Here is an 18,352-nt window from a genome sequence, read left to right as displayed (position 1 = left end):
ATATATTTTGCCCAGAATCACAGGATGTCGAGCAGAAGCAAAGTTTCAAACCCGACTACCATGTTCCAAATTCAGCAGGTGTAGCCACTAGGCACCATATTGTTCTCTGGTGCATCTAACCCATTATTGAAAATTCATGATCTTCCTTATTGCTCTGTGGTCATACACTTGCTGGTAGGCTTTTTCTGAGGGGTCAAATGCAGTTCTTGTGTTCTTTACAGTTTCTGGGTACCATCTTTGGTTAGGAAAAGTAATTGTTTGAATTGCTCTCAGTGGGGCATTTTGGGTATGAACAACACAATAGTACCTTCTCATCCATCTTCCTCGTCCCAGCCCTTACTTCATGCGTAATAATGAATTTCCCAACCACACAACAATGCTTATCTGTCCAAGCAATGCTGTTGTCAATATGAAAACTATCAATATGGCTTCTTCCAAATCCATTTCCATATTCCTCTAGAAGAGGAGAAATACATCCTAGCCAATTCCTGCTTTTCATTTTCTGTCATTTGACAAGTGTTTGTCTAACTAGGAGTATGATAGGAGATGCGTTTTTATATGTTAAACTCGCTGATGGCAACAGTGGATGGGCAAGTCTGGGGTACGACCTTATCAACTTACTCAAATCACCTTCTCAAATGGAGACATACACCAAGAAAAGGATATTAGCACAATCAATGTCATTACCTATGGCAAGAATATCACCAATAAAAATCAACATTTACAATGGACGAGGGAAACCAAATAACCAACAGCGTCTTATCATGTTATATGACCCCATGGTCAAAGAAGGGAAAATGAAACCTACAAGCTCAATATTTGAGTAAGGTAGGGACACAGGTGCAGCACTGTTAATCAAAATGAAGCGCAATCAGATGAGTACAATAAGGACACGCTGGGACTCGACAATGTGGTACAAAACACAATTGATTCCAGCAGAAATGTTTTTCTCTAGTACCCAAAAATTAATAATGCACACTCAAAATGCAAATGAATTCAGTTTTATCATGAACTTTAGATGGCAAATGCATTAATGCAGATATCTTACACATAAAGAAGTTGCTCAATGGTGAGTGAGAAGAAGGAGGGTGATTAGAAAAGTGCTTGTGAAAAGATCAAGCAAGGGCAAGAATGGAGTGCCAATATGCAATATGTACAGAAAATGTTTACAAATGATTTACAAGACGCCTGGCTGGAACAGTCTTCGCAATACTAACATCCACAGTCTTATGATACACCCTACAATATGGCAACAACAGAGGGGCTTTGTACTGGCCGAAAAAGTATAACATTATACCCGGAATTTGTCTCACAAAGGAAATGGGACATTCTGACTAGACTTCACATTTTAAGACTAGCCGCTAAACTGCTGGGTCTGGAAGATCTGACATCAGGGGACAGAGTATGTGGCTTTTAAGTTCCCGTGTTACGTAGAAATATACTAATAAATTGAGATTGACTTTAAAGAGACGAGGTCTGCTAGAAGTTTCATTAACCACAAACAGATGGGGAATAATTCTATCCTACACCCTTCCTGGTAGATTCCGTGTGATATTGAATCCACCTTGCCCCAACATACACCAGCCTGTTAGGGATGAGGCAAGAAGCATTATAACCTCATCAGCCCTGAGGAACGCTAGCGGGGCCAATGAGGATACCACCACAAAAAAGCATAGCCAAAGCATGGCAAGGGAAACCACATGGGGGGCCAAAACTCTCATGGCTACAATTAGTGTCACAAGAATAGGGGGGAAGGACATATATGTTCAAGGCCCAATGTTAACCAGGTGGAGGAGACCCCCCTCCACACCACGCTAACCGGGAATGGTAGGCGAGGTGCTTAAATCAAAGCCCCTAATCAATGCAACATAAATACAGTGGAGCTTGATTTACAGGAGATAAAATTATATGTTTCTGGAATGTGAGAGGCCTCTTGGAGCAGGAGGATAAACTAAGAGTAGGGGGAACAAACCAAGAATTACATCATTTGTCTGCAGAAAGCATGCAGCAGGAGGTTTTCTTGGATTATGCAAACATTGGACCACCTGCCCGCCCATCCCAAAGTGGTGGCTGCCCAAGTGGGGGGCGTGGAGGGGGGGGGGGGGGGTTCAATTCATACAAAAAGTGACCTTGCAGTAAAAATATCTATAATTTGGGAAGGTAAAGGGGATACTCTCATGGCAAAATTCAACCCACTAAATAGACAAAACAGAGTAAATCATAGATGAATAATGGGAAATATCTACCTATCCCAGACAATTACATGGCAGCGTGAGTCCACAAGTACATTGCTGGATTGCCTAGAAAATCTTAGGTCATAATATCCCAAAGCACAACTGCTGATTGGTGGCAATTTCAATTCAAAACTACTCAGAAACAACAATCTCAAGAAATGGAAAGAGAGAGAGAATGAATACTGAAGCATCCCTTAAGTGACGGACCAGGAACAGCAACAGGGAAACAATGTATTAATGGTTGAGGAATATCAGATAGTCCGGCGGCATATACTCCACTCCCCTTTTTAGATTAGCAGTCCTGGACTATATATGGTCTTCAATAGAACATTTTCACAATATAGATGTTTTACAAAGAACCCCAAAAACGTCATGTGACCATACAGCAATTCTATGTACATTCACCATGCCTTTGGAAAGGTACCAGGCAACAAACATGATTGAACCTCAAGAAGTCTCTGCCCTGTTAAAAAAGAATAAACTGGAAGATGGAGCAGTCACAAATAAAACACAGCTTAGGTACAATAGAAAAGGACCTAGAAAAAAAAGAATGAAAATGAAGTAATAACAGGTTGGGCCACACTGATTACATCACTCCAAGACAATTTAACAAAATGCCCCAAAAGATCAGAGGTGGAACAAAATAGGCAGGGGCAATCAGCAGGATTTAAAAAAAAAAAGTTTAAGAAAGAAGCCAAATAAAGCCCTTCACTGCCTTGGGTATAACAAGCCTGATGGAAAGTGTTTGAAAGAAAGAGAGAACACTCAGGCAAGCCTGCAGGAGACAGCTATGGGAGGATAAACGGAATGCTGAGAAACTGACCTGGGCCAAACTTCACGCTGCACTCAAGACAAAGGATTCTAGGAAATTCTGTGAGCTAGTTAACAAGCTCACTCCAGCTCAAAACATTGAGGTCTGTAACATTGCCATGAAGCAATGGTCTGACCTCATAAAGCAGCTCTACAGCAAAACAGCTGGTTCAAATGGCAGGCATAACGAGCATGATGAATGGACCGTAGAACATGATAGCCAATTGACGGGCACCAAACGAGGACATAAATCTCAGATATATCCAATACAATGGATGGCCGAATGGGGGTGAGGGAAGTGAATCTAACCCCCCCTTTTCACAGAATTTTATTCTATGGCACAAGTTCCGGATAGCTGGAGGGGTTCAATTTTGGTTCCAATCTATAAAAAGGGAAGCAGAACTTCAGCCGCAAACAATAGAATTACAGCGCTATTCGATGTGGCAGGAAAGTGCTATGCAAGGATACTGTACGAAGAGCTGGAAATCTGGGTAAAAGAGAAGAAACTGATCCCAGGTTACAGACGGTTTTCAAAGGCAAGCTAACATCGAGGACACTCTTGTGACCTTAGCTTGCCTAATTGATGAAGCAATTCTCCCCAAGACCCGACCGCTTAATACAGCATTAATTGATTTCACAGATGCCTTTGATAACATCCCAAGAGGCCGACTATGGGCAAAGCTAAGGAAGTGGGATATACCATTGCTCCTCCTGAAGACCAAAGAATCACTATACAGTAATACATGTGTGAAAGGTAAATTAGCAGCTAACTGGGCAACCTCCGGGAAAATCTACACAAAGGATTGAAACAGGGTTGCAGCCTCACACCCTTACTGTTTAATTTATATATGGCAGACTTGGAAAGTCATCTAGTAGTCTCAAGGATCTGTCCAGACCACTTGCTGAAGCGAATAATTCAAATCTTACAATACACAGATGATATGGTGGTACTTGATAACACTAAAATTAGACCCCAGAGATCGCTTGCTGCACTTGCATAATACTGTGCAGTAAACCATATTACTATCAGCCTAAAGAAAATGAAAGCAGTGATGTTTGGCAGACACCCGATAAAAAGGTGTGCTTGGTTCATCAGAGGATCAAGATTAGAAAGAAGAGGGGCCTATCCGATATGGTTAAGGACTGCTGAGTAGGGACCTATGACTTTAGACAGTATGCTGCCTATATGGCTAATCCACTGATGCAAGAAGGCAGGAGGGTGGCTGCATATACGCACGTGGCGGAGCCAGGCAGCCCCAAGCTGTAGTTAAATGGTTTTATTGGGACGACAGCCGCTCTGCAAATTGGGGAGGTGGGTCGTTTTATACCTACAGTACTGTGTACCAGGAAGGGGGCCAATTTCATGGGGATTTGTTTCTTATGCATATGATTATGCTTGTTACAAGTTATTGTTATCTTATGCATTGACCCATTCTCTCAGGCAAAGCACATCTGGCAGCAACCGGGGTGGGAAGGGGCCCTTGCACGCATAATACTTAGACATGGCTACAGTATCACAGCCCGTAACCACACTAAAATATTGACTTGGAACGTGAATGGTTTAAGGGACAAAACTAAAAGGACTATGGTCATGCAGTACTTACCTAAACACTCCCCTGACTCGGCCCTCCTCCAGGAGACACACTTGAAAGGTAACCACTGTCTAGCACTTAACAGATACGGCTAAACGCTAGCAGCCCACGCAGGCTTCACAAGAGGATGCCAGGGGGTGGCGTTACTGGTCAAGAACTCAGTGCCACTGATAAGGGGCATCTCTCTGGCAGGACCCACAGGGCAGATACGTGGCATTAGCTGGAACGTGGGGAGGGGCCGAATCCTCAACATGTGCTCAGTGTACATCCCACCAAAACTCCAGGCAGGTACCCTCGCTGAACTAAGTGAAACGCTACTGGACATGCCACCAGGGATACACATACTGGGTAGGGACATGAACGCGGTGATGTCACATGAGCTGGATAGAACCTCAGCGCAGACCCGCATGGGAGGAACGGAGCCCCTATGGATGTTTGCCAAGGCTATGGGCCTATCATACGTGTGGAGAATAGTAATACATAATCCGAACAGCAGACATTATATGCATATTTCCGCTGCACATGTATCTGGCTCATGCATAGACTCTCTTCATGCAATGCAGGCATGTGGGACACTTCTGAGGAGCACAACATAAAGCCAGAGGCATCTTGGACCACTCACCAGTAGAGATCCTTATCCAGGGCCCGGTTGGAAACTACACCACACCCCAGCATATAGCACCCTGGCAGTTTCAGAATATAGAATTCCAAGAGAAATTTAGCGAGCAAAAGCAACAATATTTAGATGAAAATTCTGGGTCAGTGGACTCGCACTCCACTCCATGGGAAGCATACAAAGTAGTAAAAAAGAAAAAAAGAAAAAGAAAAAAAGATTATAAAGAATGACAAGTTTCAAATATCTGTGTTCTGCTCGATGAAAGAAGGGGTAGGAAAGCCCAGCTAGGCACCTTGAAACAGATGGCGAGAGATCTAACATGGAGGATGGCCCAACTCAACAGAAGCCTTGCATGCCAAAACACAAATGCACTACTGATGGTGGCGGCAACTAAGTTCATGCCCACAATAACATATGGTGCAATGGTATTCAGAGATCAACTATGAGTGGCTAGAGAAGCAGCAGTATATCGGCTATTGTCATCTATTGGCCCGCCCAGATTGCACTAGTCAACCTCAAATAAGACTGGAATTTAAATTTCTAAAGGAAGATGTGGTATTGCAGGCCAGAATTAGTTCATACTGCCAAAAATTGAAAATGGCCTCAATTAAACACCTTCTCTGGGAGAAATTTAAGGAGTCCAGCTCTTGGTGACCTCCAGCAAGGCCCCAAGTGTGAAAGATCTAATAAATAACACCTTGCTGCAAAAAAAAAATGACAGCTAAACTATTAATGAAATTAGGAAAGAATTTCATAGGATCATGACCTTAGGGATCTAAGAGCTGGATTTCATGGCAGTTGGGCCATGAAAAGTTACACCTCAGACACCCTGCCTGAATATCTGAATTTACCCCTCCCAAACAATGCAAATTATACACTCATGAGAATGCACTTTGGGCTTATCCCGCTACGGTGCTATTGTTATGGTCCCAAGGAGGGTGAAGGTGATGTGCAATGCAGATGGTGTGGCCAAACAGAAGAGTCTTTAATACAAGTGATATGCATCTGTAAACTGCTAAAACCGCTGAGGCGCCGCTGGCTCTGGACAATATTCAGATTTCTAAATGTGAGAACATGTTGAGCAGTGGTCCTAACCTCTTAAAAAGGAGAATCTTGCCAGCTGTCTGGGAGCTTTTTGAAGTTTGTGAAAGCACCAACCAGTATTTTAAAATGTCTATGATGGTTTTTATACTGCCAGACATTTACTCATGGAGCACTTTGACATTTTGGCCCTCAACTTTACTGTCACAGAGCACTTTGGATCAGTGTGGGTCAAATTGCATCTAGAATAAGTACAATGCCCAGGATGCAGACTGGCCATAATGGCCTTCGACTGCTTCTGGAGTAAAAGTTGAGGCCACTGTTGGCCGACCCTATTTTGCCCCCACACGAATGATGGACTAGAAGGCACATTTTGGCACTAAGCACTTTAGAGTGTGCTGTCCTGTGACTTCCATGACTAATGCTTTGTGTGAGTAATGTCAGGTTAACGAGAATGGGGAGTTTGGAGCTCCAAAAGGGGACAACAAACTTGATACCTTTTTCTTTCAAAACACTATTTTAGTCATGTTTAATACTTGTTATTTGTGGTGATATGTAATGATTTTAATTAATCGAGCAACAATAAATACATCTTAATGTTAAATTCCCATTTAGTGCATTTGCAGTCCCCAGGAGACATAGTGGTGCCATTTTATCTTTCTTTGAGCCATGCACAGCAGGTACAGTAAATAGGTCAGCAAAGCCCCCCTAAAAACCTGTTCTATCAGTCTTGGCTGAATTAAGTACTTGATAAATACTTTGGTACTACATAAATGTATTTAAGATTAAGATTAGCCTTCTTACAGCTATTTCAGTGAGGCATCTAAATGAGCTCATAGGTCACGTGCCTCTCTGTAAACACAACTGCTATGACTAACTAGATTGTAGATGATGTCAGTATCAGGGTATTTTGAAGGAACCAAGCCATTTGCATTACCCAATAATGAAAAAATCTGGAAGTCTCATTGTGTCGTTGTATAATCTACCTACTCTATGTCTGTCTGATTGGAAAAGGAGCAACCCAAGAAATATTCTATGAAGCACTGTCACAGAGAGAAATATGTTCCCCTCTGAACCTGCTATGGAGGAGTAGGTACCTGTGACTCAGCTTGATCCCACAGTTGTGAGAAATCAGGTTGTTGGTTGACTGAGATGTGAGGCCTAGTCAAGCAGCAACCACAATGCTTGTCAGGTTGAGGCACAAGCAAACGTGAAATTAACCAGTACTTAAGCCCCAGTAGCTTGCCACAGAGCAGTCAATACTTAACTTAGAGGCAATGTGCAAAATGATCGTGGAATGCATCCAACAGTAATAAAGTGAAAGTACCTCACAAAAAGCATCCCACAGCAAGTTTGAAAAATAGAACTTTCTTTAATAAATAAAGCAAGACCAAAACAACAAAAACCCAATCAGTAGAACCCAAGATATGCGATTTTAAAGATTTCAGTGAAAATAGCACCAAAAAGCACAAAGCGGCAACTTTGGATATCTAGATTGGAACAAAGTCATAAGTTCAGGCTGACCACGATGGAGTATGGTCTGGCTACAGGGAACCAGTTAGGCCTGCTGAACACAGTACTTTAAGTCCTGGTTTGTGGAGCGTTGAGAGGATCCACATTGATGCGTCACATAGCCGAAGCGATGCATTGGTTCTAAGAAGTAGCAAGGCTGCGGTGCAAGAGCCTGCATCATCAAAGGTCCCATTGATAGGTCTTGTGATGCAAACTCTGGCATTGAGGATGTGGCGTGCAGTCAGGGAGATGCATCAGTTTAAATGAGCTGCGAGGCTGCAATGCAGAATCCATCATCGAGGCTGCAGTTGACAAGGGATGCAAGGGCCTATGCCCAGAACATGTCGTGCAATTGAAGATGTTGGAGGCTGCAGCAGCAATGTGGGTCTTTGTGATAGGTCCAGTCCATGCAGCAGCAGAGATGCATTGATTCTGCTCTGAAGAGCACTATGCAGCAGATGAGTTGTGCTGATTCCAGTGGATCAACAGAAGCTGGCACAGCATCTTAAGCTCACTTCCAAATGGTTCCAGACTGGGGTGGCACCATATAGCAGGGTAGACTCACACATGGCAGAGTCCTGGTGCAGATGCAAGGTTGTTGCAAACCTGTTGTACCCCTGATGCTTCAGATCAAGTGGCCTATCAACTAGCCCTTGGAGTCACTCTGGGTTCAGGAGATGCAGGTCAAGTCCTTCTCACCCAGGCAAGAGGGCAGCAGGCAGCAGTCCAGCAGAGTACCAGTCCTTGTAAAAGCACAGTAGTCCTTCCTGGCAAATATCCACAAGTTCAAAAGTGTACTGAAGATTTCGTGTCTGTGGTCCAGTATTTATACCAGTTGTGCCTTTAAAGTGGGGAGAAGCCTCCAGAGGCACGCATTTGAAGTGCACACGTGCCCTACCATCCTGGCCTTAGCTCCAGACTAACTACAGGGGGTATGCAGTTATTTGTGTGAAACAGCTCCTCCATCCCATCTTGCAAGTGATGGCCCATCCAGCCACACCTAAGCTCCCCATTGTATGTGACTATTTAAGAGGAGTACACAAAGCCAACTGTCATCCACATCCAGTCACTTGACCCAGAGGTAAGCCGTCAGCACCAAATGCCAGCTTTCCAAAATCGTAATTTAAATTCTGACTTCACCATCAGTTAGGGGTTTAAATTTCAATTCCAGAGACACCAAACATGAACTAGTTATCTGTTCCCATTTGGAAATTATGAAGTTTAATAAGGTAGCTCCAATGTTATCCTATGGGAGAGGTCGCCTTGCAGTAGGAAAAACCGAATTTCAGAGTTTTTCACAACCAGAACTTGTAAAACTTAAAAGTATATGTCCAACTTTTTAAAATGCTCTGCACCCTACCCTCTAGGCCATCCAGGGCCTAACCCAGGGGTGACTAATATGTATGAAAAAGGAAGGTTTGAGCCTGGCAAAAGTTTCTTTTTGTGATTTTGGGATGACAGTTCAAAACTACAACTCATAGGCTGCAATGGCAGACCTGAGACATGGTTAAAGTGCTACTGAAGTGGGTGGCACAATCCATGTGACAGGCCCTCTAGTAGTATTTAATTTACATGACCAGAGCACAGGCAGGGCCACTTTACTAGGAGCGTACAAGTATATTAAACATGCAAATTAGGTATCATCCAATCTAACATGTTTAGAGGCACAATGGGTTTAGCACTGGTTAACACTGGTAAAGTCCTATTACCAGCAAAAACGAAGTCAGTAAAAACATGAGGTCTAATGGCATACATTTAGGAGGAAACCACACCAAGAATGCTGGGTCTAACAATTCGATATTGGCCTCAATACAAAAAATGATGACGCAGCCAATAAGTATGGATACTTGGCACATGAGGGTCTTCCTTCTGTCAAATTTCCAAACAGTATGCAGCTTTAGAAGAGGTTAATGATGGGAAGTCAACGGATGAGTCAGGTAGCAATTTGTTCAAGTTACTGAATCAACATAGGTTTTGGGATATTTAATCAACTACCTGACCTTTTCACAAACTGTGTAGGCTATGGAAGGGAAGACTTTTTACCAAATATCAAGAGAGACAACCACAGTTTTCCTCTGCATTCTGCAGTGAGAAAGGTATTGCATGAGTGGAAGAAGGTGGAGCAACAATCTTTTTCAAGAATTTGGACAGTAAATATATCCACTACAGAAGTTTGCAGATGACTTTCTCTCAGTGATCAAAGTATAATTCATTAGTAGCAGGATCATTGTTAGATCTGGGGGTCTCTAGTTGGCAGGGTAGGTACCACTGTCCAAGTAGGGACCCTTGCTTCTAGTCAGGGAAAGGGGGATACACTGTTAAGATAACCCCTGCTCACCCTCTAGGTAGCTTGGCCTGAGCAGTCTAGGCTATCAAAGGCAATGTGTAAAGTATTTGTACCAACACTCACAGTAACCCAGTGAAAACACCACAGATTTACTCCACACCAGTTTTAGAAAAATAATGTATCTTTACTAAAAACTTCACAAGACCAAATATTACAGACAAACCAACATATAATTCAAAAAGGTTACTTTAAGGATAGTTCAAGAGTTTGCAGAAAGTACTCCAGGATGTCAAAGTCAGTGTCCTGCACAATGCGGCTCTCAATGCACAAAATGCGACACTTTCGTGCCCAACAGTACCTGTAGTTGCGATAAGGTTCCCAAAAGCTATAACAAGGAAGATGGCAAAGGCGATGCGATGCTCCTGAGATCCTGGGGAGGCTTTGCAGCAGCCCTGCTTCACGCAGCAGAGGTGGATGCGCCGGCTCTGATCTGTAGGGGGAGGATGCGATACCTTTGGCTTTCGTTGCGTAGGTTTCTTAGGGGGAAGCTTCACGCACAGGTTCGATGCGACACTCTTCGATGTGGTGCGATGCGTGGCGCAGCGTTGCCTTCCGGCGCCGCAACTCTCGATGCGCCACGGAACGGGACTCTGCGTCGACGCACGCAGCGATTGGAGACTTTTCACGCACCGGCAGTGGTGCGGCCCGCAAACTGGTTCTGCGACAACCCTCGCAATGGCAGGAAGCTTCACGCTTCGGGACGATGCTCGACGCACTCGGCGATGCGGAGACCCTGCGTGTTGCGATGGTGCCGCGATGAAATTTTCCACGCACTCTCGTCTTGCGACACGCAATCGGATGATGCGCTGGGTACCAGTCACTCTTGTTCACGCTTCTGCTTCCCAGCTCCCTCAACACAGCAAAACGACCTCCTGAAGCCCCAAGACTGGGCAAGCACTCCAAGGCAGGTCAGAACTCTCTCAGCAGAGTTCCAGGGGAGCTGGTGGTGAAGTCCTTTTGTTCCTGGGACTTCTTAACAGGGAGCCAGCTCTTCTCAGGCCCTTGGAGATCAGAATCAAAAGAAGGGGACACAGCAAAGTCCTTCCCCTCTCCTTGGCAGCAAAGCAAAACAGCAAGCAGGCAGTCTTCTCCTCTTCAGTTTCTTCCAGCTTTCTCCTTGGCAGAGGTTTCTTCTTAGTTCCAAAGTGATCTAAAGTTTTAGGTGTCTGGGGTCCTCTTCTTATACCCCTCCAAGTCTTTGTCTCTCTTTGTTCCAGTGGGGGGATTCCCCTGCTCAAACCGGTTCCTGGGTGTGCTCTGCTCTGGAGCACCTGGTTCCTTTCAGAGTGAGGGCCAGGGTCGTTAGACGCTCAGCAGGAGGTGGAGCCTTCTTTGTGCCAGCAGAGGCAGAGTCCTCAGCCTGGCCAGCAGGGGGTGGAGCCAGCTTTGTGTTTGTCAGGGGCAGCCCTATTCAGACCCAGGGACTACTCCTCCCACCCATCTAAAGCAGATCTCCCTATTCACCCTGCTGCTGACTCATCCAGGTTCCTGGAGCCACCTGGCCCATCACATGACACCCTTCAGCCAACCAGCACACAGGCACACAGGAAGGTTAAACAGGAGAATAGCTACTTTCTAAAAAGTGCTATTCTCACACAGTGAATTTAAAAACCATCTTGCTAAAAAGATGTATAATTAAATTCTGAACACAGAGATACCAAACTTGGATTTTCTATCTTGCCCTTATGGGAAGATAGGCATGTAAACAGCCTTCCCCATTCTATCCTATGGGCAAGATAGCCTCTCAGCAGTGAAAAACGAAAATGGCTGTAATTCACTACCAGGGCATGTTACACACCTCAGTACATGCCCTACCTTTCAGATACACTGCACCCAGCCCAGGGGGGTACCTAGGGCCACCATAGGGATGCCTTACATGTACAGAAAGGGAAGGATAAGGCCTGGTCAGTGGGTGCACTGGCCAGGTCGACATGGCAGTCCTGGACTGCACATAGGCACTGCAAGTAGGCCTAAGACATAATTTGAGCGCTACTCCTGTGGGTGGCACAATCAGTGCTGCAGCCCACTAGTAGCATTTGAATCACCAGCCCTGGCACACGCAGTGCACTTTACTAGGGGCTAACAGGTGAAACAAATATGCCAATCATGGATAACCAATCAATATAACAATTTATACGGAGAGCATATGCACTTTAGCACTGATCAGCAGTGGTAAAGTGCCCAGAGTCCTATTGCCAACAACCACGGGTCAGAAAAAATAAAGGAGGAAGAAGCAAAAAGTTTGGGGATAACCCTGCAAAAAGGGCCGTTTCCAACAATCATTATCGCAGGGTATTTACTTTGGATGGAAGTCACTTCATGTGGTGTGGGGGGTAATAAGGTAAAGGTGGCGGTTAAGCCATCTTATGTGGCATTAAACTTTGTCATTTGAGCAAGTACCCATGCTAATTATGCTATGCAATCAAAAACAAGACATGGATTTCATACTAAGCTTTTCAATTAAGATCTGCTTTTTATCTGTGACTTTCTTTGACAATGCGCAGCAGCAAAAGCTTCATATTCTGATATCGTTGCCAATAGGCATGTGTGGATGTGTTCTTGGAAGCAGAGGCATCTCAGAAAGCTATGTTTTTGCATTTCACTTCTCAGGGTCCAGGCTCTTTGTTCCATAGCCAGAGGAGCTTGTGAAAAGGTACACTCACTATAGAAAGCTAATCGTACTTGCATGTTCATCATTCAGAGGCAGTGGCTCCAGGCATAGTAGAGGGTTTGACCAAATGTGGTGGCAAGAGCATCTAACCAGTCCTTTTTGAGGCAGGGGTGCTTTGCACAGATAAATTACAACTCCAGCCAATCCCACAAGCAAATCTCCCCCTCCCCCAAAAAGGTATGATTATGACCCAGAATGCACAGTGTTACCAGTTGCAAGTCATCCAAGATATTTTACAACACCTGGAAACATAGGATTTGCAACAGGTGGGCACTGGTGATAATGGGAAAAAAGGGTGCTACGCCCAATTGTTGTCTCATTCACAAGGATTCTTCTGTCAACTTCCACTTTTGAAGGTGTTTAAAAATGTGTTAGCAGACAGCTTAAAATATACTAGGTTACAGATAGTGAAAGGCAGAGGCCTTTCTTGAACAGTAATGGTGAACAAGTTTCAGACCCTTTTAAGATCTGAGTAAACTGAACAAGCTTATTCCATACCAAAAGTTCAAAATGCTGTCTTTCCAGAATATTCTACCCATCATAACGTAGGGAGAATTCCGGACATCTGTCAATGTGCTGGATGTCTATCTGCATGTTCCCATTCACAGAACATCTCAAAAGTATTTTCATGTTGTTTACAAAAATTAGTATTTTCACTGCAAAATACTGACATTTGACTACTCTTCAGCTCCAAGAGTTTTTTAAAAATAAATCTTTGGCACTAGTGGCGGGTAGAATACATGCTTACGGATTTCAAGTATTTCCCCATTTGCTTGATCACGGCTTACCATAGCTAAAGGAAATCCCACACACGGCAGGAGTTACAATTGATCAGAGTGACAGTCACAACAGAATTGGGATAGGGATTTCTACCAGTGCACAGGAAACAAATTCACTGGACATCTGAATTCTATGTTCTAGATCAGAGGCTCCAGCTCCAGATTAAGGATCCAGAGTGACATAGGATCGACTATCTCTAGACTTCCATTGATCGTTTCCATTTTTATGCTCTAGTCAATCATTTTCAATCATATTGAGTCCAAGCTCTCAGAGGCACACATCTTTAATTTCAAGAACATAGCAGATAAGACAGCCAATGAAGAAGTGGTTTCAGCCATAGGATGGGTGCCAGTTATCCCTACCACCTCCAAATGGGATTAATACATATGCCAGTGAGAAGGAATCAGGGACACTAAAGGAGAAACCAGCCAAGGAATGATGGAATTGTCTTGAAGTACACAGTTCTTACTAAAGTGTAAGTGTTTTTAGTATTTTTTTAACACAATCTTTATTCATTTGCAAGGTTTGTAAGTTCACATTACAATAGGTAATAATTACATTTATGTTTTGATATGTTTCGAGAGCAAGAGTTACAAGTGTCAATACATATATTTAACAGTAAATTGAGTCATTGCTTCATATTACTAACATTAGTATGCATGATGATAGACTTACATACAGTTGGCAGAATATTCATTCAAATTAGTAGGGGTTTATAACTAAAATGTTCCCCTCTCTATCTCCCTCCAACAAAAAACACCCTCCCAAAACCAAGAAAACAATGCTGCTGCGGTCTGATCTCCCAAATCAAAGTTTTGCATCCACATGGGATGACATTGCCAGAGCAGTGGAGGTGAGGGAGGGAAGGGATCGAGCGACTATATCGGTCCCAAACCAAAAGCCCTACTAACGTGTAAGTTAATGGCTGTTCATCTAGAGTAGCTTGATTTCTACCAGTCTCTGGTGCATCAAAGAGTCCACATTAGGACCAACGATCAGATTGTCAGATTTTCCCTCAATCACCAAAGGGAGAGGGTGGCAGGAAGGATCTTTAACAAGATAGACCCTTGTGCTCTTTTTTAAGTGGCATTTACTTCAGGTGGGAGGACAGGTGAAACTGGGGCACTGATATTTTCAGATTCATTTTTTTCCAGTTTGAGTAGTTTTACAGCCAAGTCGTTAATTTTAGCCAATAATTACTTCCTCTCTCCAAGTGTCCATGGATAGGGTTTTCCCCACTTTATTCATTTGTCAAGCATCCCCAAGAGAAGAATGTTTACATTACCTTGAAGTAGAGAGGACATTGCCAATATTGTACAGTGATGTTTGTAAATGTAGGCCAAGCTCCGTGTCCTTCAGCAACTACTTTGAGTAATGGCTCCGACACACAAATGTCATGGCTTACGAAAAAGCAGGCAGGAATAAGTACTCAATCAGGTAAGTTGTTCCTTCCTGAGATTAATTTAAGGGAGCCCTCATAAAAGTCAGTAGTTCAGGTCTCAGACGGTCGAATCTGCATATGTTCGTCTCACACTACCAACTTCATGTGGGAGGTACGGTGTCGATAGACTTTAATATCAGGGTATTGGAAGTAAACTGGAATATTGGATGGTTTGCTCAAATTAAAGCTCACTAGTGTCGCAGTAATAACGATTCATTCCATTTGTTGCCATTACCTTGGTTGCGGGTGACCTCACCCAGTAATGACTGCGAAGAGGAAGATTGATAAGGAGGTAAGGGTCCAGGAACCTACTGGCAATCTTTATTGCACAGATCTTCCTAGTTTAATTCCTTGGTTTCCCACCCTCCCACCACACATGACTATCTTGGCAATTAGTTCAGTTCTTTTCTGTTTTCAGCTTGCTATTTCAAAAAGCAGTTTTGATGGCTTTCTCTATTTCTATAAGAGATTGGGTATCAAGTGTGAGGAAGCCAAATTGGCACTAGTTAAAGGATGCTTTGCTTGACCAGGTAAAAGCAGGGAAGCTTTAATGCACTTAGTACTCAACCCGAAAGAATACGTGTTATACATGTGTAACTTGACACGCTAGCTAACACTTTAAATATTTAAACCAATAATCTTGACTCAGCTCTGAAGAGGATATTGAAGTGCAATATTCTAACAGAGAAGCGCGTTTTTTGTTGTAAATGTTGATGTGCTCTAAAACACCTCGCACATTTGGATATGGGACAACTGTTTCGATCAGCAAGTCATGAAATGTTGAGTTCAATGACATGAGACATATACATCTGATTTTACCTAAATGAAGGTTTTAATGATGAAAACATTTCAAAAGACTTGTCCCTCTAGCTAGAGGGAGGGACGAGGTTGTATGCATGCATGTGTGTTTCTATACATGCGTGAGCAGGCAGACTTTACAGGAATCAGGAAGGAGCAGCTTCTACTACAAAGTTGCATGAAGGGGATTATCGGTGCAGTTTGCCAATGTTTCATACCAATTAATGTGTGGATTTTAACATACTTTGTGTCACCAAGCAAATTATTTTGTTTTAGGGGTCTACTGCTTTAAAAGACAGAAAGAGACAAGTGTCCTTAAGTAGTTTTGTTAATGCTGATAATGTCAGCCTGTAGTCAAGGAAGCATGCCAAGTCTACCAATTTCAGCTAATTAGTTTTTTCTTTTCATGACTGCAAATCAATTAGCGCCCTTTTATTACTCCAGCTCAGATTAGACGAAGTTGTGGCTGCCCTTCAACTCGGTTGTAACTTCTAGCATTCTGCAATGCCAGGAGAGAAATATAAATCAGTGAAGAACCCTGCAACACATCTAAACAAGAGGGTGTGTCACCCAAGTGCAGAACCCCATGGGCTGTGATGTGCAACACACCCGTGGGACGCAGTAGGTGTTTGTGCCACACAAATTGTATACTGGGCAAAGTCAAAGCGCATTTCCCCTCATTTTTATGGTGGTAAGGTCCCAAGAGAACGAGAATTGCGACCACACCATATATATTACAGACATGGATGCAAAGGCAAATAAACTTCTGGAATTTGCACAGATTTTTCCATACATAGGAAGTGTACCATAGTGTACCACCTCCTGCTCCTCAAGAGCAATTCATGCGATGCATGATTGGGGGACTCTACCCCCCCGTTATAAATGTTGCTTTGTCAATTGGTGGTGAAGGACAGCGCAGATGTTTCAAACTTTATCTTTGACTTTGTATTTAACTGACACACTCTCCCCAGCTCAGACACAATTTGTCAGAAATTAAGCCTGCAGTGGGGAAAGCATATTGTGTGTGTAAAATCTACCCATCCATAACGTCCCTGTAAACTTTGGATCCTTAGTGAATATCAACGATTTAATGCCATTTCCTAACTATGTCTATGTAACTTTTTTTTTTTCAGTAAATTTCTATTTTCTACAGTTTTAATGCTATTTACTAAATTTAAGGTCCCTCTATCCTGGGTGTGTGAGTGGTTGAAGGAGTGTGTTGGTGGGTGTTTGAGTATGTGGTGAGTGTGTCGGTTTGTGTGAGTGTGACTGGCTGTTTGGGTGTGTGAGTGGTTGTCTGGGTGTGTAAGTGGGTGTGTGAGTAACTGCAGAGATGTGTGAGTGGTTGTGCAGGTGCGAGTGGTTGTGCTGGTGTGAGTGGTTGCGTAGGGGTGTGAGTGGTTGCATAGGGGTGCGAGTGGTTGCGTAGGGGTGCGAGTGGTTGCGTAGGGGTGCGAGTGGTTTGCACAATTATTTGTCCATGAGGATTACATCACAGATCCCTCCATCAGTCTCATGGGGTCCAGATACCTGTTGCCTAATCCCTGATATCCTAGATACAACAATAATCCCCCCCGGAACCGTGTCCCGATTGACAAAATGAGGGCTGTAACATTTGTTTCAGGTTGCGGCCACCCAATTATGGCATTGATGTTGGCGTGTGAATCCGCAAATCCACTGCGGTGGATCCAGGTCTCTAGACATACCTAAATCTTGATAAATTCTTAAATAACTCCAAAACTACTTAACAGATTTACACCAAATTACAAGAAGCACTTTTTTTATACTAACATTTAGGTTTCTGCCAAATTTGGTGTAAATCCATTTAGCGCTCTGGGCTGTAGACATGTTTAAAATCCCTTTGGCAATTGCCATGGGAAAGGCACTTTTTAAAACCAGACACTTTTTTCTCATTTTCCCCCAAAAACAAAAATGCACCTGCATTTTGGTAAATATATCTGTCCCCTCCAGGGTAATCCACAAACCCTCGGTTCCATTAGAATTCCCAGGATATTGGAAAGAAGGACACATTTAGCATGGATACCTAAAGTGAACAATAAGTTTAAGGGATTCTAAGCTGGAACTACCTCAAATAGCCCAAAAAAAAGGATTAGCAGGAGGGGGGATAGGCCTCGCAATGAAGGGGTTGATAACACTCTACTCGTCGACGTAAACTGCATGATATGGAAAAAAAAAATATTAAAAATAAGGACCATTAAAATTAAATGAAAACCAAAGGTTATAGGTAAGTTATAGTTAGGAAAATATTAATCCTGTCTATACAAGCTCAATTTAAACTGAGACATTATTTGAAATTATAAAGTTATAAATTGTTAATGGACGCACCACCTTCAATTTACCACAAGTAGCGCACCCTCTGTACACAGTCTGGTGAGCACACTCAAAGAATGGAGTGGCATAGAGTAGAGTGATGCAGAGTGGAGAAGCTGGAGAGTTCATGCAATATATGTATATGTGTGTGTGTGAAAAGAAACTGTTCTGAGACCAAA

At 43.2% G+C, this 18,352-nt stretch overlaps 1 protein-coding gene across 2 annotated transcripts in view; it reads right to left on the bottom strand.

The window, feature by feature from the left end:
- Window positions 1-18,352, bottom strand: part of LOC146867033 (VPS10 domain-containing receptor SorCS1-like) — a 3,068,338-nt gene that overhangs the window by 2,174,086 nt on the left and 875,900 nt on the right. The gene's annotated exons all lie outside the window — the stretch shown is intronic.

The sequence above is a fragment of the Triturus cristatus genome, chromosome 1_2 (assembly GCF_964204655.1).
Source record: "Triturus cristatus chromosome 1_2, aTriCri1.1, whole genome shotgun sequence".
Classification (NCBI taxonomy): Eukaryota; Metazoa; Chordata; class Amphibia; order Caudata; family Salamandridae; genus Triturus; species Triturus cristatus.
Note: the sequence above shows the minus strand (reverse complement) of the source record. Positions and strands in the feature narration are given on the sequence as shown.